The following is an 11,579-nucleotide window of genomic DNA, read 5'->3' on the forward strand; positions in this document are numbered from 1 at the left end:
TTTTAATTGATAGACAAAATAAAAACCTAAATGTTTCTAGAATTATGACTCAAACAAATAACAGTACTAATCATGTTAAATGGCAATTTCATAAATTCTTAGTATAGTTCAAGTAATAACAATCTGAGAGCATTACATAGCCATAAAAGTAATGTGAAGCAAAGTTTTATAATTTAGTTTCCATTTACATACATTACTTCCAATATTAGGAAACAAAAATTTGTAGTTCAAGCTGTCTTCCTTGGATGCATTCAAATTACATGAGATTAAAAAGTATGTAGTTTAAATTACTGTAATGCAATTATCACAGATTATTACTTGTGCCCCCAGAATAGAATTTTAATTGAATTTGGGATTGGTTTAGAAAGAAATGGTGCAGCTGCTGGATTTCAGCCATCATTCTAGTCACTTAGACAACAAAGTCACCTTCTACTTCTTATTGTTTTATACTTAAGTGAAAGCAATACATTAACTAGAAAACTGATACATGGATAAAAGTAAAGGAAAATGCATCTCAATGCCTTTGCATATAAAACAACCTACATATGTATACTAACAAACCCTGCAAAGACCTATGGATATATTTTCTGACATGTTCTCTTCGCCATCTTTGATGATTTTTAATTTTATTTTTTGTATAATTTCAAAGGCCAAGCAACAACTAGAAACAGTCAAATAATAATGGAATAATAATACAATATTGCACCCATTCAGAAGCACTTCATTTTCTCCTTCCTATTGACCATTGCTTGAAAGTCTTTGGAACCTATTTCCCCTTTCTGTTGTGTTCAGTAAAGTAAATGTGTGTGCACATGTAGTGTCACGTAGGCAGATAAAAGTAGTATGGCTGCATAACTGAGAGAAGGGCTGGTATCAGTTAGAAGGAGCTGTATCTGTTGCCCTAGAATCTGTTTATTGTTTCAGAAAGGACCATAGGGAAGCTCTGTAAATAGAGACTTCTCAGAGCCTGGCATTGTTTTTGTGACTTGCTCTATCTAACGTGCTATCGCTCTGTTAGAATTTGTCTTTTTTTGCTTCTGTGTTTTGTAACTCACATACAGAGATGACCACGGTAAGCAGAGATATCAAAATATCAGCAGAAAGCAGAAAATTGGTATTAGCTGCAAAGCGTAAGGATGCATTACTTCATATCTGAATCCCTCACTATCTCGACAGAAAAATAAATTGTCTTACATTTTGGAGCCAAACGTGTTTAAAGGACTAGCTCCAGGTCACTGAGAAAATAGGGAGGAAATTACATTTCAAAAGCAAATGGGAATTATTATGTTGATATTCCTCTTTTTTTTTTTTTTTTTTTTTTTTTTCCACCAGTAGTACCTGAAGTCAAACATGCTGAGACATAAACTAGATAAACAGCTGAATAAATAAGGAAAAACTGTAATTTCTACTTAACAAGTAACCTGAATAGCAGTTGCTGACAGTGAAGTCAGATCACCAAAACTTTTCTAGCATGTTTTTCATTTACTGGCCTGAATTCTCCGCAGTTCTTTCAGAACTCCATTTTGGGATACTGTCCATGCATTTCCACAATTTTCCCACTCCACCACTCCATATTTAATATTAAATATAAGATGCTTTCCCTTTGAAACAATTTATCTCATAGCTGCCACTAGAGGAGCAAAAGTGCAGACAAGAACACATTACATTCATGTGAATTTCTAACGTGCTAATTTATGAGGGTTTATATGCAGCTGCTGAGTGCCCATAGCTTCCTGGCCCCTCAGGCCTCCAGTCACCAATGGACACAGCAGAGCTTTGCTTGGGGTGGAAAGGAGTTGGGATCAGCCTGCCTGTGCTTTGACTTCACAGCTCCAAAGCACACAGGGCCCTCCAACCTCACCATTAGGTACAACCCACAGTAATGTCTTGCTTAAACCGATGTTTCATCAAATGCAGTTATGCTGCTGGCGCAAAGTTGTTACTGCAGGCATGGACATCTCACTTCAGAGTTGGAACACGCTGCTGGGGACAGGACATGGCTCTTTTCCCCATGTGTATCCATCTGCTTTAGGACTATGGAACGTACCAGTCTCCAGCATCACAGTTCTGGTGAAGTGTACTGCTGGCACATTCTGGTTAAACTTTCTGACAGGCCATTATGGCTTCTCTGAAAGAAAATCTTACATCTGAATGACTAACTACATTCCACATAAGCCCAGTGCTCTTTTGTACTGTAAATTACCAATCGCAGCATTACCAAGATATGAAACTGTAACTAAAGAGGAAAAAATATTTCTTATGGCTCTAGGATCTGATGACTCCTACCCCTTTCTCCCCTTGATATTTTCTCTATTCCATCATGTTCAGTTGAAAATTAAGTAGAAGATATGAGTTAGCATCTTTCCTATAAGAAATACTTCTGCAGAATTCTAAACATTACATAGCACAAGCTCCAAACTGCACGTGTAGCTGAGTATTAGGTTGTTACATCTAAGTCCTTATCCTTTTTCCAAGTACAGATACATGTTTTTAACTTATTTGCATCTGTCTGAATTGCTGTTTGAGTCCATAGAAAATGGACTGAGCTTTGTAAAGGCAATTCCTTAGAAAGTACATTCTGAGCTGTTTCTCTAGATACTGCAGACTTCTGTTAGCTGTTACAGCTACAGAGCAAATATAAAAAATGTTCCCTAGTGATGCAAAGATGGCTGTGGCTTTTGCCACTGCATGCTTCTGCTTTGATAACCAAAGCCAGATGAGGATCCATCATGACCTTGGTTTGCAAACAGCCATCTAACTGCTCGCTGCCACTTGATGCAAACCTTAGATGTGCAATTGATGCCAGCTTGGCTGCATCTTTTAACTTATGCCCTCTTACATTTCCTTTAAAACTGAGCTTCAGTGATATTTTCTTGGCTCTGCTGCACATCACAAATAATTCCCAAGGTAGTTCTTTTTCCATGAAAATCTTAGTATGCTGTTTATGAAGCCAGTCTCCCAGTGCAATGCTTGGCACACACAGGGATCTCTCAGCCTTTCTGGAAATGATGTAGACAACACTGCAATCTGTGGCAGGCTGTCTGGAGGGGTATGCAGGTGCACAGCCTGCACTAAGGCCATGCAAAAGAATATTGTCACTGTCAGGGTTCTTCTAGCCCAGTACAACCACTGGCAGTCTAGGAATAGTAGATGTCGAGAAAAAAATAAAGGAAACTCAGGAGCTGAAAAGAGGAATAACTAATCTACAAATATATCAGCAAAATGTAGAACTGCATCTTTCAGAATCATTTATGCTGGGTACGCTGCCAAGCTCAGTTCTCATACAGTGGCTTATAGTAACTGCAGCATTTCAAGCAGACATTTTTCAACCAGCTGCAGCACAGCCAGCTGTCTACATCACTCATGTTTGCCTTATTCTCCTTCAAAATCAGTACAACCATCAGGTCTTTAATATCTTACCTGCCAGTGCAGAAAAATGGCAGATCTCTGGGAAAAGGAGTACACACACAGGTACTGTAGGACTTCCTCATCCATGGTCACTAGGAAGAAGAACAGATCTGGGTCTTTCTGTTATTTCATTAATTGCATTTATCTAAATTTCAAATTGATATAAGATGCATCTCATTCACTTTTATGTGGCTTTGTGCATTTTTATTGTCACAAATATTCTCTCCCAACCCTTATGCTAAATCTTTAGTTTTTGGGGTTCTGTTTTCAGGAGGAAAATTGAGAAGTAAGGCAAGAGTGAAAATTTAAGTTCCAGATGAAGTCTGATTTCAGTCTTGCTTTCCTGATCAGTACAGACTGCCAGGTTGGCCTGCAGCTCGTATCTTAACATGCATTAAATGTTTGTTCCATTTCAATTCCATACTTTTTTTTTTTTTTCTTCTCCAGAACTCAGAAAAAAAAAATTTTTTTTTTGAATTTAATCTTTCCAATCTAAAATTTTTGGGTTTTTTTTTTTTTTTTTTTTTTTTTTTTTTTTTTTTTTTAAGTTATAAAAATGCTTTCTGCTGCCTTCCAGTTATATCCAGTTATATAAAACTAGAAGAAAATTTTTACTGACTTAAATAAAACACAATAAAATTATGCACAGACTTTTCTTCCACAGACATCTTCAAAATTACCTTAGCTCATGAAATTTAGAATGCATAAATATTCAGAGCTTAAGTTCCACCGTCATGACACAACTGAAAAAATGTGTGTAAAAAAGTGTTTGTTCACATTTATTTTTTTCAGAGGAAAAAGATATTCCAATTAATTACGAACTCTATCAATTAATCAAGAAATACTGTATCATGTTTTTATGTTGTGATCCCTGCTCCCCATCCCATTTCTGGGGAACGAAACACATGGGGATGGGAGGGAGAAGACTATTTTTTTTCCCAAGATGTTCCCTGGAGGATCACTTCGAGTACCAGGTGCTTTTTTTCCACTGTACTGGGAGTAAGTTCAGGTCCAAATTGGATTTTGCTTCCATGATGACTGATGTGCATAAATATTCATGAGTTAACACCTGGCATTGGCTATTGTCTGTAAGCTGTGTAGCCATTACTGTGGTTGTAGCTGTGGACCATAACAACTCATTTGAATTCATGAGGCTTTTTATACATTTTAAAATATATATGAAGTGATATTAAAGTCTAATCAAGAATAAGAACCCCATCTGCTTTCTGCAACCTAGTGATACCTGCATAGCATAAGAGAGAGAAGCAGTAATGTAAGTAGTGAAGATGGAAACTTGTTTGTTTATTAAAACTTCAGATTTGTTTTGATCGTTCCTTTTAGTCCCTGTTGGTAAAAACTATGATCCAAAGTGGCTTCTTTCCAGTTCTCCGTAGAGATCTCTGAGTTTTAGCCCAATAAAAGTTTGGCAGAACATCTAGCTGCCAATTTTTTCTTAAAGAGGAAAATGATTTAAATTCCCTAACAACAGCCTATTTTATATGCAGCTCTGCTCACGCATGAGACTCTCTTGCAGATGTACACTCTCTTTTCTACATACAGTAAGACAAATTAATTTAGGGTTTTCAACTGAGTTTTGTGTCAGGGGAACCGCAGGGACAAGTACGGTATTACTGAAAAGTTATACTACCTGTAGAGAAGAGGACCATCTACACAACAGAAAATAACATGCTGATACCTAATCTTTTACTTCTCAACAAAATCTTTCAGAATTGACGGAACGTTGATGGAGACCAACCAGTGCATGTGAGCATAGTGGGGCAGTGGGCAGTACATCTCAGCAGTGATGACAAGTTACTGTTTCTGGTTATCTTCTTGTATTTCTAAACATGGTTGGATAAGGCTGTCTGGTTGCTTTTTCTTTGTTTTGTTTGAGTGTGTTGCACTCAATATGCACTCATATTGCACTAAATATGCCACTGTATAACAAGTGGATAAACTAAAGAGTATTGAACAAGGTGGCATTTTCTTTGTATGTATCTAACTCCAAATCCATCTGAAATCTAGTCCATTAACTGGTTGAGAATGAGCTTACTAATGGTCTATGATAAGATCCATGCAGATTCATCACAACAGGTTAAGAAGATGCTGAAGAGAATGAAAACATAGGACTGAAGCCCACAATCTGCAATCACATACAGATAGTGTCAAGCATGTCCTATGTTTCTCAAACCAAGGGTAAAAAAAGCACACAAAAGGGAAAGGACTTGAAACATTTCTCCTTTCTTTGTCCTTCTGAAGATAAGTTCTTGGGGAAGGAGAGAATACAAGAGCAAAAAGCTGTTATAAGACTGCAGAGAAGTAATGAAATGATAGGGGTAACAAGGAGCAAGAAGGACAGGTGTGGATAATCTCCACTATGTAAATTTCAAGAAGATAAAGCATTACTATTAATATTACTATTTCATGTCCAGATTAAAAGCAAAATATACTAAAGAACTAAAATCCTCCATTTTCCCTGGCTCCTTCACTACACACATTCATAATCTGTCAAAACTGCCCCTTTGTGACTGCCTCTATCGAGCACCATAGTTACAGATTTTCTGTCTCTGTATCACTGAAAAATATGCAATTGGCTACAACATTTCCTCTGTCAGATGCATTAAATGCTCCAGCAGTGCCACACACTGACTTCTCCAAGTGCCTTCCCTGCAGCAGAACTTCCCTCTCCAGAAGTAGGGAGAGGAAGCAACAGTAAACCTGACTTCTTACAATTGCTGTTACTAGCACAGAAGAAAAAATCCTGCTCTGTAAATAGAAATCTCAGTGTTTTACAAATGGCACAACAGATGCAGTACGCTGATGGAAATGGTGTAGGCAGTGATGCTGCAAAAACTCTTCAGGCAGAAACATAGTTGTCATGTACTGAGCAACATCTGACACACACATTGTCAGGGAACAATTGTAGGAACGACCGGTGGGGCTCAAAAGTAAACCCCTGCTTTTTTTGAAGTATTGGAGTTTTCATTTCCAGATGGAGAAACAATAGAGATGAGTTCATCATGTCATCTTTGGGATGACATCTCCCACGATGCGACACCCCCTGTCACTGAAATACGGTGCCAAGCATTGGGTATGAGCCTAGTACATGAGGTGGAAATGGAAACCACAGCCTCTGCTGCAGAGATACAAGCCAATAGTTGAGTCATCTCAAGGCCTTTGTATAAATCCTTGTACACTGTTTTCTACATTAAAAAAAATGGATAATCTGCTAAAAATATGTGCTGCCAGGATCCAGTCACTCAGGTGTCAGGAAGAGAGTGAAGAGAATAAATACAGAAGTACATGTTCAGGTTGATTTTTATGAAGAACAGCATGCTCCTCGTGAATTCCTGGAAGACTGTAATGAAACCTAAATTAAAATTCTATATTACAAACAAGATAAAAAAGGCAGGGAAACAAACAAAAACCAGTGATACCTGAAAGGCAAATCAAGGCCTTGCCTTGGCAAACAGATTGGCAAAGGGATGACTGGCTAAGAATTTATTCACAGTTAAGCTGTGCTAGACATGCTGTATTATTTGATGTTACCTCATCTTCTGGCTCAAGATATGCTTCATTTGTTAGGCTCTGTTTTTTAATCTCAAAATACAATGGCAAAGTGATTGCCTGTGATTTTATGCTTTTCAGTGCCCACCACAATAGGACTGCACTACTGCTTCAAAGAGCTAATACATACTTTATGATCAGGAAAGAAAAGCCAAAGCCCCCAGGGAAAGCACTTTATATTAAAAAAAAAAGAACACCTGCTACAGCAACTTTTTTCACAATACTACACTTTTAAAGTGCCTTAGATTTTCTAGAAATAAAAAGTATAGCACGTTGAGATAAGAAATCATCAGATGCATCTAAGCCATTTAAAATATTCAGGTGTCATTCTGAACTGCATTAGTCTACTGTGATTCAAAATGCTAATTGCTTCATCAAATACTATCAGATGTGAGAATTTCAGTTATAATCCGTGACTATGAAGGTTAAGGAATTGCACAGTGGGCTTCTATAACAGCATATAATCGCCTTATCTCTTAAAAAGGAACCTTCAGTTTGACACTTGCTTGGCTTTCTCTAGACAGCCCATGTGTCTGGGAAGCTTTCAGACTCATTCCAGATTATATTATACCTCACCATAATTGAGGTGGAATTAAAGTCACTGCTATAAACTCCAAGAAGAAAAGAACACCTACAGGAAAATAAATTGGACAGTTCTCTTTTTTTTCACTTCCATTTTAAGTATTTGTACACGTATGAAAACACCTTCATTCCTTCAATCAGTCTCTTCTATTGTTTATTTCAGGTGTGAAGTTGTAATCCTGCATTGGCAGCACCTGGAGATGATTGCCTTTTTACAAAATCAGCAACATAGAATTGTTGTGCAGAAGAAAAGAAGAATCCAATCTGGTGTGAAACAAGCTGCCTACTGCAAGAGATACAGGCCCTGAAATGAAAACTGTATGAGGTACTCGAAGTCTATGTAGTAAAATTCCAAGAAACCAAAGATAAATACAGAGAAAAAATAATTCTGTGGAAGAGGACACTTTTTACATTTTCTACATTTTTTAATGTAGAAAATAGTGTGCAAAAGAATTTCCAAATCAATTTTTTAATATATAAAGTAGATAAGTATGCATACATATATATACATATCTATGTGTACAAAAGCGTGTGAATATACTTAGCCTTCACCTCCTATAAACTGTATCCCAAATTCTATATCAGAATTACTTTAAGTTTCATTTTAGAAGAAAATACTGATTCACCTGACTGGGGAGTAAAATACAAGGAGCTGCTATAGAATTGAGTGAAGGTACAACGTAAATCAGAGAATATTTATTTCAGGCTTCCTATTGTAGGACCAGATGATAAATCAAATAAAAGGAAATTGGTGTGGTAAAATTAGAACAATACTGATTCAGCAAATACTGAAATTTCACGATATGTAGGAAGGGATCTCTTGACTAAGAGATAAATATCAGGTTTGCCAGAAAGATTAGAGGGACAGAAATTAGCAAGCGAAGCCCAGGATTCACAAAGATTGGGCTTATACCAAGTGCTGCAATGGTCTGCCTCACCTCAGGACACCATAGCTCAGTCTTCCAAGACTGCAGCTCTGAAGACAGCCCTGACCAGGCAGGGCTGATGGACAGTCTGTTCCTTAACATCAGTCTAGGTTTCTTTCCTTGGTAATTCTGAGGGTCCTTGATATGAAATTATCTAGTGTGTGCAGTAACAGAAGAAACACTGCTCCTGTACTGGTAGACAGTATTAATTAAAGACTGCTTTATGCCAAAAATAAAACATTAAAATAAAATCCCTTCTGCTGTCAAATATTGAGATGGTGTAATATAGGAGATATAGCACATGATGAACAAGAATTGAGACTGCAACAAAGTGAGGAAGTCCTCTTCAGTGAGACTTCCTCTTAGGAAAAGGTTTTGCATGTTCTAAGATAGCTAATGACAAATAACTCAAACCTTGATTTAAGAAGAAACCCACAATCATTCTCACTGAAATACCTTCTTCCCCTTTGTTGTGTTGTTCTCTGCAGGCAGAAGAGATGCCAGGCAAATATTCACTAGATCTGTAACAATACACAGAGTTTAGTTAATGTAAAGATAACTGGAACATAAAGCATGCAGTTAATGTCTCAGATTGTGGAAAGCTTTCAGGACAGGAAGATTAGCATCTGACAGCACAAAGAGTTATGATAACGAGACAGTGCCGTACAATACTGTTAGAATAGCAACTAATTTCCTGCACAAGTGATAAGATGTGAATTACGAAATTAAACAGACTGAGGAAACTACCACAAAAGGAAGATGAAATGTTTTCGAATCCCTACTTATCCCACAACACTATTTCTTCAGTTTTGTGCCAACAGCAAGCAGAATGACCACAAATGTTTTAAATAAATGACTGCAGTGATATGGACAACAACGAAAAGGGGTTGATCAATCTGCTGACAAAACAATAACACAAGAAAAATAATAAAAATTATTCAACTCATTTAAAACCTGTAATATAGTCTCAGGAGCATGCTGGAAGGTGTTATCACCAAGGTCTTACATGAAAGATAGAAATCCAATGTCTACTACGACAAAGAGGTATGGATCATACTTGTCAAATAAAGAACATGTTGAACCCCCAAAGAAAAGAAAAATGAAACTACTGTTCACAGAGAGCACTGGAAAGTGAAACACAAATCTGCAGTGCATCCACAACTGAAGTTTCATCTACCAGCCTTACAAGAGATGCACACAGGGTAATATTTCTGATCAGCAACTTCTGTAATAAATTTTAGTTAAAAAAATAACAGCAGCTTTGTTCTTTGATTTTCAAAGCTCTAGCATGCAATTATAGAAACACAGGATTCAGGTTGGAAAAGACCTTCTAGGTCATCAAGCCTGACCATCAAATCATGCCAGATTATAGCAAAAGCCAGACATTAAAAGAGTTGAGTATCATTCAAATCAAAAGCAAACCTCCTACTGCTTTCAAAGCAAGAATAATTTTACTGAGGGATTTCATAAAACATATACATTATGAAATAGTAAAATTCCTTACTGCTTAATTATTCTTATTTCTAATCTATAAGCATTCATTTGTACACATGCGCAGACACAAACAATAATAAATAACAATAAATGTAAACACACAAAAACACCCTCAATTATATTAATCCTAACCACTAGAAGTTTTGGCATCTTCATGGAGTTCACTTGGACAGTGAGCTTGAGGATTTACTTACAACTGGTGGGATTCAATCTAATCTTAATTAGAAGTGGTTAAAAATTCGCAATAGAACTAAAAAGGTGCGTCTCAAGGATGCTCTGGCAGATGAAAAGAAACAAAGAGTGTCATTAACATCAGGATTTTTAAAACTCCCATCTGTTTGCTGAGGTTTTATTGCAATGCACCTGTATTCTTGGTAATTTTTCACAGTTTCCATTTTCTACTACCAACATTGCATTTTCATGGTGGGAAAGCAAATCACCTCTTGGGAGAAGCACACATTCTCTGCTGATGATATCCAAAGTCATGCTCTGCTGCACACAGAGGTTGTGAGATTTTATTGACAAGATCAACATCTCACACTTCCATACATAATCCTTTAACTGAAAATCTAGTAAAAGGCAAAAATAAAATAACAAAGTTAATCCTGCAAGGGCAAGCTTATAGGTATTTTACTTTTGTTTCTCTTAGAATGATATAGAAACAGTAATTTCACTTTAAAAGATGTTACTAAGATTTCCACTTCAACAATTTGGTAATAAATAAATGCATTATTGTAATTAATATATTCACCCAGTCAAATTTTACTTGTTGAAGTTCAGCTTGAACCTCAGCTCTACTGAGGAGGAGGAGACAGAATGGACACAAAGTGAAGAGTATTCAGTCTAAAATAGACAGAGACTGAAAAGTGAGATGAAAGGAGGAGGGAAGATGAGAATTTTGCTCAGTTACAACATACATACCCAGTCTGAACTGTGTTATAGTTGATGTAAAGTCCCCTTTGCTGTAAATGGGCTTTGCAGTGAGCCCAGAAATAACGCAGAGTAGGTTTAAACTCCTTAGTGTCTTAGGATTCATTCTCCCCACTGTAGAACTGGGAAAAAAACTTTAAAATTTATTCTCTTTTGGAAGAGAGGAGGAACAAAAAGAGAGTGGGAAGAGCAAGGGAGAAAGAATGACTACTATAGAAAAAAAAAAAAAAAGATTCAGCAAGGTCAACTAGATTCGCAGGTAGTTCACAAACCATTCTACCACTGTAGAAATTGCAAATGAGCACATGGGCCTCAAGAATAGCTTGAAGAATTCTGAGGGCCACAATATTGATTGCTCTTTACTTTGAGCGTGTATAGGCCTTACTGAGTAGAGCCTGCATATGGACAGAAATGATTCACGAAAGAGAAAGTCACATATATTTAAAAAACCACAACATCTAGAAACTTCATATTTTAGCTCATGAACATAATTTAGTAAAATACAAAATATCACTTTTGCACATCAGAAGTTGCTCCTGCTGTTATTCACAGTACTTTTTTTTAAAGTTGGCAAACAGGTCCTTAACATCAATTAGTAATTTATCCAATTGTAAGTTACACTGACATTGCATGGACTTTAAACTATAAATCACTATAGATCCAAAATTACCT

This window comes from Centrocercus urophasianus, unplaced genomic scaffold, assembly GCF_019232065.1.
Source record: "Centrocercus urophasianus isolate 14NV4802_14NV808 unplaced genomic scaffold, USGS_Curo_1.0 seq_17, whole genome shotgun sequence".
Lineage (NCBI taxonomy): Eukaryota > Metazoa > Chordata > Aves > Galliformes > Phasianidae > Centrocercus > Centrocercus urophasianus.